The sequence below is a fragment of the Cavia porcellus genome, unplaced genomic scaffold (genome assembly GCF_034190915.1).
Source record: "Cavia porcellus strain 051 isolate PalLab524CR breed Dunkin Hartley unplaced genomic scaffold, mCavPor4.1 scaffold_1, whole genome shotgun sequence".
NCBI classification, from domain to species: domain Eukaryota; kingdom Metazoa; phylum Chordata; class Mammalia; order Rodentia; family Caviidae; genus Cavia; species Cavia porcellus.
The window spans coordinates 204,451,129-204,463,695 of NW_026947484.1; positions in this window are offsets into that span (position 1 = coordinate 204,451,129).

A 12,567-nucleotide genomic window follows, 5' to 3' on the forward strand; every position below is an offset into this window, starting at 1 on the left:
GAGGGCTAGGGCCCTAATACTGGCTGTACTCTAAGTCCAGTTACCTTTCCAATTACAGTTCTAAACCTTAGTTGTTAATGTCACTTAACTTGTCTCCCAAATTCATTAGTGTTACAGCTGTTTTTCCTACCAACTATCATTGTTTGAGTAGTTGTATCCCTATTGAATGTTAAGAGACAACATTTACATAGTGTACCGGAAAAACTTGCAATCAAGAGCTGCACATAGTATTTTTGCATGGCAATCATCATGACATTATTTTTGTAATACACTTAAATATTCATCTCATCATAGAATAGCCTTTTCAGTCAACATCTCCACCTGACCACAACATATTAAATGACATGAAGAAGACTGTCACTTAATTTGTTGTCTTTTAATAACATGTCATCTAAAGAGAATGTACCAGCCCACAAATGTACCTTACAAGTTTATAATGTCAAGTGTCTCCTGAGACCTGCGCCATGTTGGAACTTAGGATGCTGGGAAACCAAGCAAGCAACTCCCCTCCCTGGTAAGTGGCTGTGGTGTGGCAGACTATGGCCCCTCCAGGGGGAGAACCACCAGTGCCTTCTGAGATCCGCACCACGATGGAACTTACGAAGCTGGGAAACAAGCCACCCACCTACCTCCCTGCTAAGCAATAGTGAACCTACTGGTGCACAGCCTAGAGTCAAACATCCCACTTCCCTTATCCCCCTTCTCCCGTCCCCCCTGTTAGCAAATGGGAACCAGAAATGTGAGCATCTCTTGGGAGGTTGACAATAACAAATAAGGGGGATTTCCTTCTACCATCTTTTTGAAGGCAAAAAAAAAAAAGAAAGAAAGAATGAAAGGCAGCCAGGTTGTAGTGCCTCATGCCTGTAATCCCAGCACTTGGGAGGCTGAGCTGGGAGGATTACTGCAAGTTCGAGACCAGCCTGGGCTACAAAGTGAGCTCAAAGCCAGCCTGAACTGCATAGCGAGACTCCATCTCAAAAAAGACAAAAAAAAAAAAAAAAGAAGAAGAAGTTTATAAGGTCTTACCTCACATTTTAGTGTGCGACATTGCTTGGACTCTGATACATAGGCATCCTAAGTGTGGTGACACGTATAACATACAAATTGCATAAGCTTTTCAAAGCTATTATTTGACTGGTGATTTCATGCTGACATGATATGTCCCTCTTATCACAATAGCTGGAGTGTAAGAGAAAAGCAGTTATCTGAGTCTTTAGAAAAGTCACTACCAGGGCTGGGGATTTAGCTCAGTGTCGTAAGCTCCTGCCTGACAAGTGCAAGGTCCAAGAGTTCGATCCCCGAAACAAAACAAAAAATAAGTTGCTACAACAAACAATCCTGGTTTTATATATTAGAAGATCTGTATACCCGAAAGGCATGAATCTATTTAGTGCACTATGAAGTTAGCAATAATATCTACCTGAGCTATGTGAACTCTTTTATCCTTAATTTCGTTCTGTACCGAGCATTTTAATGAAACTTTATTGATTTACCACAAAATACTTAACCTTTTGACAATTGCTAATGTAAACATATCACAATAATACATTTACCAATGTTTACTGGGGTGTGCCTCCTATCAGGTTATGGAAATTATTGTACTACATTAGTGAATAAAGATGGGAAGAAACTATTTCTAGGTAGCTGTTCCTTTATTCACCAGGGAAATTCCTGTCCAGCAGTTTCCCCAAACCAAAGAGATCCCCATTTAATTATCTTTTAAATTTTTTTCATGACCCATTATGAGAGCCAGATCATAATAATTAACACATTGTTTTTGACCAGTGAAGGATCCTCAAGTTATTGTACACAGATAATGATATGTATTGTATTTATAAAACCAATCTTGATATCACACTAGTCTGCTAGCAGCTCGATGGAAGCATGTTCTTAATGCTAATGACAGTTACAAGCCAACTTAAATTGTAGGCAAATATTTTAAATATTCAAAAAGGCAAAAAGAAGGGAGAAGCTATTCTCCTCAAACAAACAACTGGAAGTATTTTTGCCAATCACAATTTGAATAGAGAGATAGAGGGGCACACATAAGACAACTGTTGATAGACCAGCATGTACTCAGGTGTTGGCCAAGTTGAATTATAATAAATCTCTTTTTTTGAAAGAAAAAAGTAAAAAAATTTAATAAAAAAATTTTTAATATGGGAGATTACTACATTTCCTTTTAAAAGGAATGTTTCAACAGATTTTTACAGGTGTCAACCAACCTTTTTTCAAGCTGGGTACACATCATTGGAGTTTTATTATGCAGTGAAAGTTTTAAACTATCAATACTAATGCCAGGATACCACACAAAATATTCACAGGAGCATCTTTCAACTTGTTTTTGAATAATTCACAAACATTTCCTACATAATTCAATATATAACAGAGAAATCATGCATCTTTTAAGAAAAAGCATACAATGGAAAAACATGTGTATATATATATTATACATATAAAGTTTAATAGGCACCAGAAGATTGACAGTTTAGTAAGTCTGTAGGCAAGAAATCTAATAAAAATAATCAGAATTTATTCAACATCCACCACTTCCATAACCAAATATTATTTTAATAGAATTAGGCTTCGGGATCATACTTATTTTTTTCACTTTGTAGTGCTGCTTCTCACCTTGGTTCTTTACAACTACTTACAGAAAACTGCTGAAAAATAGAGGCAAGCATCTGCAAAAACAGAAACCATCCTCCAGCTTATTCTAAGCATGACGCCTATGATGGAGCATTTTCCCAAGCGATGACTGAAACTATCAAGAAATCACCAGAACTGAACTTGCCAATATATTTTGCCTGTATGTACTTATTTACAACACAGAAGCTGAAAATCAAATTTAGTATTTAGTTTAGGGGTGCACTGGAAAATTCAGCCACCATTTGAAAACAAGATAAAATATCTCTCCCCAGGAGGGAAACTAAACTTTCAGGCATAACTAAAACTGAGTGAGTGTAGAGACAGTCATCCCAGTTTCAGCTCAAGGGTTGAGAAAAGTAATGAGTCATCTCTTCTCTCATGCTTTTCTCACCAAGGCATGATGACTGATAAGAAAGCCAGGGTTGAATACAAAGACCAAGAGCCATGTGCCAATGTCCATTCACAGGCTGGTTTTTATTCCTCTATGGTTATGATTGCACCTGACTCCTCTACGGAGACGGCTGGAGGGGTGGAGAGAGCCCCAGGGCCCTTTAATCTTGCTAGCCATCTGGGAAGATGAGTCTGAACTCTACGATCCCTGCCTCAGAGTGCAACCCAACTTCCAGGAATCACCTTTGTAATCAAGAAGGGCTTAGGGGGCTTCATATCTCAGTCCCTCTTAAGGGTACCTGACTTTCTGCAGTGGTAGAAGGTGAGTTTAGTCGTCAGGCTCTTCTTGGAGCCCCAAGAATCAAACTTAGGCTCTGTTCTTTTTATGGCCAAAACAAAATCAGCCACCTCTTTTTGGTCTCATGTTTCTTCCTCCTTATCTTCTTCCTGGCCTCAATTATCAAACACTGGTGGGCAGTTTTTCCTAAAGCATCAAGTGATCGTGTGGGACAAAAGCCAGCTTTTGTAACTTTTTCTTATCTGGAGCTGACTTGGTGATAAATTTGTCTCTAAGAATACTTCATCCTTCTATCAAATCAGAAACTATGGATGTATGTTTCATCAGTGCCTCTCATAAACAATCTAAGAAGAAAGAGGGGTCTTCACCTTTCCCTTGATAAACTGTTTTTTGACCATTTAAAATGACTAGAGGGCTTGGTTTTTGTCCTTCTTAGACCTTCAAGAATACATGCCTCAAAAGTTCCCTAATCCAATCTCCCATCTGGTTTTTCAGGACCTTGAGTAAGAACTATTTTGGCTCTAGTGGAGATTTATTGTTCCCTTGGCTGCCTACTTTCTGACTTTTTAAAATTAAGATGATATTCATCTCCAAATGTAATACCACTTTGTAATGCTGCTTCTTTCCCAGAAGTTAGTGTTTGATTTAAGAGTAACTTTACATTTCCCCAATTTACTCCACAGGACTAAGTCTCTAAAAACTCATTGTACTCATCAGGGTAACCTAAAATCTTTCCTAGTTCTTGTTTGATCTGTCTTAGCTCACTGAGAGGAAAGGACATATGAACATGGGTGTATAAAATTATTTCTTAATGTAAAGAAAGTCTGAACATAAGTAATTCTAACCATGTTTTCTTTCTTGCAGTACCATCGCACACTTGTGAAATAGCATCATAATTAATACTTGCCTTTGTGTTCCACTTTGGCTCTAGAGAGTAGGCAGGTAATGCATAAGTGCAGAAAACTATCAAATTCAACATGTAAGGGTTGAACATCTTTCAGTGCTTAAAAATATATTCCAGATTCCTGGACTGGGGGCAGAGAAAACAAGGCCACACCAGGAAGCAAGCCCTGTCTGGAAACCAGTGCCAGGCACAGGCTGCTGCCAGAATAGGAACAGCCAGACCCAACCCATTCTGACACACAAATTGGCAAACAAGAAGTAATAATTCCCCCACTCCCATAAGCAACAGGATTAGCTGGAGAAACAGAGGCTGTGATGAAGCTATCCAGGTGAAATGCAGTTGGATGCCTGTGGTGTTTGGAGTTTCACTAACACTGGTCTAGGGCCAGGGGTCTGATCATCCGTTCAGAGGATAGCGGTACGCAGTGTGGCATCTAAGGGGATCCCCTTCTGAGGATTGTGGTCATTGCTGATTCCCAATGGTCTTGTTTTGAAGTTTCATTACCATTTTCATTGTTTTGTTGGGTTACATTTTGCTCTCTTTTGTTTTGATTATGTTAAATCTGATGGCAGGAGAAGCTATTTCAAAGATAGCAAGATATATTATGGTAGTAATTTTGGATCTGCAGTTGTCTTGTTTTGAAATCCTTTATTGCACTCACTGGCTTATTTCTATTGTTTCTATTCTATTCTGTTATGTTTGATTTTTACTAAGTCCCAAGTTATCTGCCACTATTTTGAAGACATCAAAAGGCATTATGGTAACTATTGTTGATTTCATAATGTTTTGAAGTCCTGAGTCTCTTACACCGGTTTGTTTTGATTGGTTTTATTCTGTTTTATCCTCTTTAAAATGAAATAAATTAAATTAAACAAATTAAAATTTTTAAAAATGTATTCCAAAGGAATAAGAGATTTTTGACATGGAGGTTCCTATACCTGAAAATAGAAAGAAAATAAGATGCTCCTTTAATTTTTACTTGATTTCTATACCCTTGGGTAGTCCTTGAGTTGACACAGCTCCCAGGTAGATGAATGAGTCCAGAAGATAAGAACAGGTCAGACACCCACCCACTTACCAGCACACAATATTGTATCTTTTTGAGAACTCAAATTTGACTCCTGCAGATATTTTATATAAGTGCAAATTATCACATATATGTTTAAAGAAGGAAGCATTGCTTAGAATTAAACCACTGTTACATAGTTAGAAAGAGAGCAAGGCAAACAGATCACAGTGTAGCATCTTCTATCCCACAAAAAAGGTCATCTTCGAGGAGAGAAGCAATAATTCACTTGGGGAATTTTGTACTGGTTCCTATGGCAAAAAAGTCTCAGACCCTTGTTTTATCTGTCTGAGCACTTAGGCAATTTCTAGCAGCAAAAGAAGGCTGCATAGCATTCAAAATTAGTCCTAAAATTTCTGTGTCACAAGTTGACCATATACTCAACAACTAGCAACAATTTGTAAATCAGTAAAAGCACAGCATCAATTTTTATTGTACATGAAAGAAGAAAAAGCAATGACCACCTGGAAAAGTGGACCACTTTTTGCTTTCAGCATTCTATAAGGGACAGATAAAAGCTTGAACTACATACAGACTGAAATTTCATAAAAAGACGGATTTTACTTTTTTTTTTTTTTCTTTTTCCTTTTTACAGGTACTGGGGATTGAACTCACGACCGCCTGCTTGCAAGGCAGGTGCTTATGCCGCTGAGCTAAATCCCCATCACCATATTTTACATTTTTATACCTTTCCCTGTAGTTAGTACAAAACCCACTAGATGGTGCTTTGACATTACTTTTTCTTAGTCGACCACAGCAATCAAATTTAAATACAGTGTATGTGAAGCAGAAATGGATCTTGCCTTTAAAGTGAAATGTCTCATTAAAAAAAATCATGTTCTTTCTATGTTCTCAACTTATATTTACAAAAAAAAAAAACAAGAGATGAGCAACTATCAAGGAAAATGCAAGCCAAGGTGACAATTTTGATTACTTATTCTAATTCAATGGCCAAGAAATAAAAGCAAACTCTCACCTCCTGTTAGTTATCTCTCACCTCAGTGGGACCTCCAATATGTTGCAGGGGTGATGTCAGAAACTCCAAACATGATATAGGGGAAATATTATAACTCCCAGACTGCTAGATGTCTGATACACTGAGTTCAGATTCTCCAAAGATTGAAGAATGAATTCTAGCAACAATGGAGGTTAATGAAGCAGGAAGAGATTTATTGAGAGGATAGAAAGCTTCTATCAAAGAAACAGAAAGGGTACCGAATGGGGAGCTGTGGACACCACTATATAGGGATATTTTATGCAGTGTGGGTTACAGCTCTGATCAATCAATAAGATTATAAGTATAGCTGCTTAAATAATATTGATCCAGTGGGGGGAGGGGCAAGTCACATGGCAAGCGGGCATGCAAACATCAGAGAACTTCTTGGGTGGGTGAAAGGGTCTAATCTCACCCCTTGGGGAGCATGTAGGTCTGGTCCTTTTGTTGCCGTCTTTGAGTCCTGAGTTCCAGCTTACGTGTCTCTGGCCACAGTTATAGTGGGTTTTTCGCCTTTTGTTTTGATTACCTGGAGGACCCAGCCCTGTCTGAATGCCTGTAATATTTCTACCTGACTCAGCTCTCTACATCCTGGAACCCCCGAGGACTGGAATGATACTTGCCATACCTGGAGTACACATCTCTCACCAGGCCTCATCTGCTGCTCTCAATCCTGATGCACCAGGACCTGGACCAGGATGGAAGGTAAGAGGCGATCAGATGAAAAAGTGCAAAGAAACGTCATCGGTGTCAGCAAAAGCAAAGGCTGACAGAGATGTGGACGGAGAGCTAAGGAAAGGCCGGGAGGCCAGGGAACAGGCCTGGTGCCAGTGCAAAAGAAAACGGGCCCTGCACAGATCCCGGCCCCACCCTCACTGCCTCTGCCCACCTGCCAGCCACCAGTTCCCCTCCGCACAGACAGCTGCTCTGCGAGGGCGGGAGGCCACGCCCGCGGTATGCAGGAAGCCAGGTGTTCCTCACAGGATTATCTCATCTTCCTTCCTTCCTTCTTTATTTCCTTCTCAGTCTCAGTCTCTCTCTCTCTCTCTCTCTCTCTCTCTCTCTCTCTCTCTCTCTCTCTCCTCCCTCCCTCTCTCTCTCTCTCTCTCCCTCTCTCTCTCTCTCTCTCTCTCTCTCTACTACTTGGGCTTGAACCAAGGGCCTTCTCTGAGCTATGTCCTCAATCTTTTTTAAAAAACCATTTTACTAAAAGTAAAACAAAAATGAAGGCACAAATATACGGCAGGGACCATAGCCAGAGGTAGTACGAGATAAATATGCAGAGATAAAGGTCTTTTGGGAGTCACAGCGCAAAACCTCCCAGAAAGGAAATAAATGCATGGTTAAAGATTCATAGCCTACAAGGCCACAGTGCAAGTAGGATCAAAACACATTGCCAGAAGTGACATGTGCACTGGCCCTGGTCCTCCCATTGTTCTGACTAATTCTTAGATTAGCCCTAAGCTCCGCCATGAGCAGACCACCCTCTACTTCCCCAGTCTTTCCCCTGTCTCATACATGAATCCCTGCACATATATATCCTTCATATGCATATAGAAATACATATACATATCTATAAGGATGTACCTAAAACAAACTATCATGTGAGTCTGAGCTTTAAAGTTAAGTTTATGGTGTTAAGACTACGTAAGTTTAAGACATACAAAGTAATAGGAGCTCTCTGTTACGTATGTTTAGACCTTAAACACATACAGTGATCAAAATCTGACATCTCTTTAAACTTGATCCAGACATTAAACTTTTTTTCAAGTCCATTTTATTCAAAGATAAATAGAAGAAAGAGGAGGAGGAAGAGAAGGAGAAAGAAAGAGGAAGAAGAAGAAAACTATAACAAATTTTCAAAGCATGTCCATCAGGGGGTACCAATGATAGGTACATACATTGCACATTGTCTTCCCCAAATCATTCACCCAGAGCACGAGACACCTGCCTTCAACTGTCTGAACAGCACCAGTACAAATCTTTCTCTTCAACGAACTCAGAGAAATCAGTAGTAAGATTATCTTAACTATTTTTATATACATATTGCATGTTGTTTGTTTCAGCTTATCACACTAATGAAGCAATATGATGCTTACATGTGTGTCTTATTTCACTAATGAGTATGTTCTCTCAAGATGCATCCATTTACCTACAAAAGTGTCCAGTTTATCATTCTTTGTGGCTGAGTAGTACTCCATTGCATAAAAAATACCACATTTTTTTTATCCATCCCTCAGACTGATATCTAAACTTGATCTACATCTGTTGACATTTAAACTTGATCTATATCTGTCGGCCTTGATTGAGTAAGAATTCTTTGTTACTGTATAAATGAGATACATTTGTATGCTGCATAGTAAGTCTATTTGAGGCCATTACCACTGCTTCCTAAACTTACTGGAGCTGTAAACATGTCTTTCATTCCTATCAGTGCAAACATACACCATAAAACCTGTTAAAGGAGTTTAAAATTTGCCTTGAGAGTAGAAACTAAATAGGCATAGATTTCTATAGAGCTTTGATTACAAATTATTGCGAATCTCGTAGCATGTTAAATTTTGTATTTTTGTTTTCCAAGTGTACACACTTTCAAAGAAACAAAACAAAACATCTTGGCACACAGATGACTCCCATCTTAAGCTGCTATGATGATAAATTTTTTAGGCTTTCCCTTATTTGTGCTATATCATTTAATATTTTATAATTAGATAAAACTACCTAATTGAAAAGTTACTGTGTATTAAAGTGATCATTTAAAAGTGTTGCAGAGGCAATAACAAACCTTATCGCTCTAATATAATAATGTTGTGACTGTTTTGCTAAAATGCTATCTTTCCCTTGTTCTGAATTTTTCTCTGTGAAACTTTATAACTTTTATCTATTAACATTCTACAGGAATTCAAATTCTAAAACAACTTTTTTATGATTGGTAAAATGTACTCCTCAGGCAGGATCCATTCCTTGTAGTTTGAAAAGTAATGAAATTTGGCGAAACAATGTGACTTGTGAATATTTTGGGAAACTTAAATTCACATTACTGCAGACACTTATTCAGGATCTGTGTAAGCTTCTGGCCAATCAGGTGAAATTGCCAAACATGAGAAATGTCACTTACTTTCCTATTTCTTCTGCTATAGGCCTGCAACTACAAATTAAAACTAGTAATGATACTGCTCACCTCCCATTCCTTGGAAACATTCCTCGTCCTCTAGAATATTAAACACACCAATGAGTTTCTTTGGGATTATAATCCCACCGGACAAGCAATTGTAGAAAAAACCAGTGGCCTCCTTAAAATTCAATTATTAGAACAAAAACGGGAAACGCTTTAAATGTTGTAGATAGAAGTCTTTATCTGGGAAACAGTTGGTTAAAATTTATTCCCAGTTTGTGGCTTTTCTTTTCATTCTGTTGTGATTTCTTTTGAGATGAAAAACTTGTTGATACTTAGAAGTATTTCCTGTGCAGTTTCATTCCTGTTTATGAACTCTCTGCCTATGTCTCCAAAATTTCTACCTACTTTTTCTTCCAATAGATTTATTGTTTCTGTTTTAATGTTTAGATCCTTGATCCATTTTGATTTTAGTTTTGTGCATGGTGATAGGCATGGGTCTATTTTAAGTCTTGAGCATGTGGAGAGGCAGTTTCTCCAGCACTGTCTATTCAAGAGGCTGTCTTTCTTCCAGTGAACATGTTTGACCCCTTTGCCAAATATAAGGTGGCTGAGTTTGCTTGTAATTGTGTCTAAATCTTCTAATCTGTTCCACTGACCATCAGGTCTGTTTTTATTCCAGTACCATGCTGATTTTATCTCAGTAACTTTGTAGTATAATTTCAAGTCAGGGATTGTGATATGTCAGTGTTGGTGGGAGTGTAGACTAGTGCAACCACTGTGGAAATCAGTGTGGCGATTCCTCCAAAAACAAGGTTAGAGGTCCCATTCAACCCAGTTATTCCCCTTCTGCATATTTTTCCAGAAGAATTGAAAACATCACTCCATGACAACATATGCACACCCATGTTTACAGCAGCACAATTTGTAATAGCTAAATAGCCCAAATGCCTATCAACTGAGGAATGGATAAAAAAGATGTGATATTTTTATACAATGCAGTGCCACTCAGCTATAAAGAAAGATAAGGGCAGGCCAGGGATTTAGCTCAGAGATTTAAGTGCTTGCCTGGTAAACACGAGGTTGTGAATTCAGTCCTTGGTAGAGAAGGAAAGGAAGAAAGAAAGAAAGAAAGAAAGAAAGAAAGAAAGAAAGAAAGAAAGAAAGAAAGGCCTTTTATAGATAAATGGATCCAACTAGAGGCCATATTCATAAGTGAAATAAATCAGACTTGCATGTGTAAACATCGTATTGTCTCCCTAGTATAAGAAACTAAAGCAGTAAATAAAATCCTAAAGGTAAGATAGATACTGTTAAAGGGAAAGAAACTGCTCAAAAGGAAAGAACTGGGGTGGGGAAAAGCAGAAAATAGGGGAAGATAGATAGATAGATAGATAGATAGATAGATAGATAGATGCAATATATATGCAAGATAGTTAAGATAATTGTACTACCAATTCTATTAGTCCATTGAGAGAAACAGTTAGTAATTATACTGTTTGAGCAATTTTGCATGTCTATACCTGATAATCTGAGGAACTATTTTGAAGACAAAAATATAATAACCACTGTTAATTTCTTCTCATCTTGCTTTGAAATTCTGTATCATACTTGTTTTTTAATTCTCTTTTTTAAAAAAATGCTATACAGAAGTTTCCTCCCATGAAACAACTCTCTAAAGCACACCTGACTTAAAATTTTTTAAAAATTTTATTTAAAGAAAAAAATAAAACAAAACAGTAAAAGGGTACAAGTAATACAGAATTTCAAAAAAATAAACAGTAAAAATTGCTAGTTAATAGATTACATATTGTCATCTTACAACTGCAAGTGTGTTTAAGTGTGTAACGTAGATGACCATATTACTAAGTTTTTGTTGGATCATTGAACACAACTGTTTGCAGTCTCACTGTTTGAATGTCCACTTTGTATGCTTTAATTTTGTGACTTGAAATTTTTTAAATTGTAATTCTGGATTTACACCAGTTGGAAGTATTTTATACCGGGAAAGAAAGACCTAACCTTCTGGTTTTACACTTCAGAGGCCACAGCGGTGCAGCACTGAGCAGGCTTTGCAGTCAGTCCATTGGCGTGGGTATTGACCTGTAAGTCTGTCCCAGGCTTAAGTGCCTGACCTGATGAGCCTGCAGCTGGCTGCAGAAACAGAACTGTCCATGCCAGTGGTCATGGTGGAGGCCCGTAGAGGCCTGTGACACTGTGACAACCCTGAAGGCACGATTGCTCCGCAGCTGAGGACCTGTCACAATTCCAGGGCAGTAACTGCCAACCTCAGAGACAAAACAGATCAAATCGCTCACTAAGCAAAGACCGACTGCTGGGAATGTCTTTGTCCCAGCTTTCACAAGGTCTTGGTCACTTCCGTGCCTTTTCTGTCTCAGCTACTTCCCGCACTTCCCCGCAGGCTCCCCAATGTGTTAAGGACTCAGTGGATAGTGGCCAGTCAGAGAAGTCAGAGTCTTAACCACAAGAGCTTCCTGGATCCATGGTTACTAAATTACTTTTTGTCTGTTTTCTTTTATTTTTGGCCATACACTCGCCCAGGGGATCGGAAGACTGACCAGCTCCCAACAGTATTGGTAGCCATTATCTGGCCCTGAATAGTTGGACCTCATGGAATTGAGAAGTAGCCTTCAGCTTTATCACTCAACGCCTCTCTGGGTTCCCATCAGGGCTGCTCATCCATATAATATGGCACCAACCGAGAAGCAACCCCATCCCCAAGCTTCAAGCAATGGCTCTACATTGGTACCAAGAAAGGACCACAGGACGAGGAGAATGGATCTGTTACCTTCTTGGGAGAATCTGGGGAAAAATCAAACAGTTCACCACAGAGGCTGAACAAGCACTTCAAAAACCTATCCTTTCTACTCCAGAAGTGGTAGCACAAGTCATCTGTAATATAAGACAGAAAAGGTAAAGGGATCCCTTTTTATTCTGCTTCTGTTTATCTGTCCACAAAAAGTAACAGGCATGGTGTACTGGGCACACGTACTTACATTTGCTGTTTTTGAATCATCACCCAGAAAGGCCCTGAGCCTCCTCTCTTTTTCAACAATACCCGTTAGACTGGTATGGCCTGGCTGCCCCTCTTGGCTCTTGAGGAAACTATGGGAGGGATTATAGCCACCTT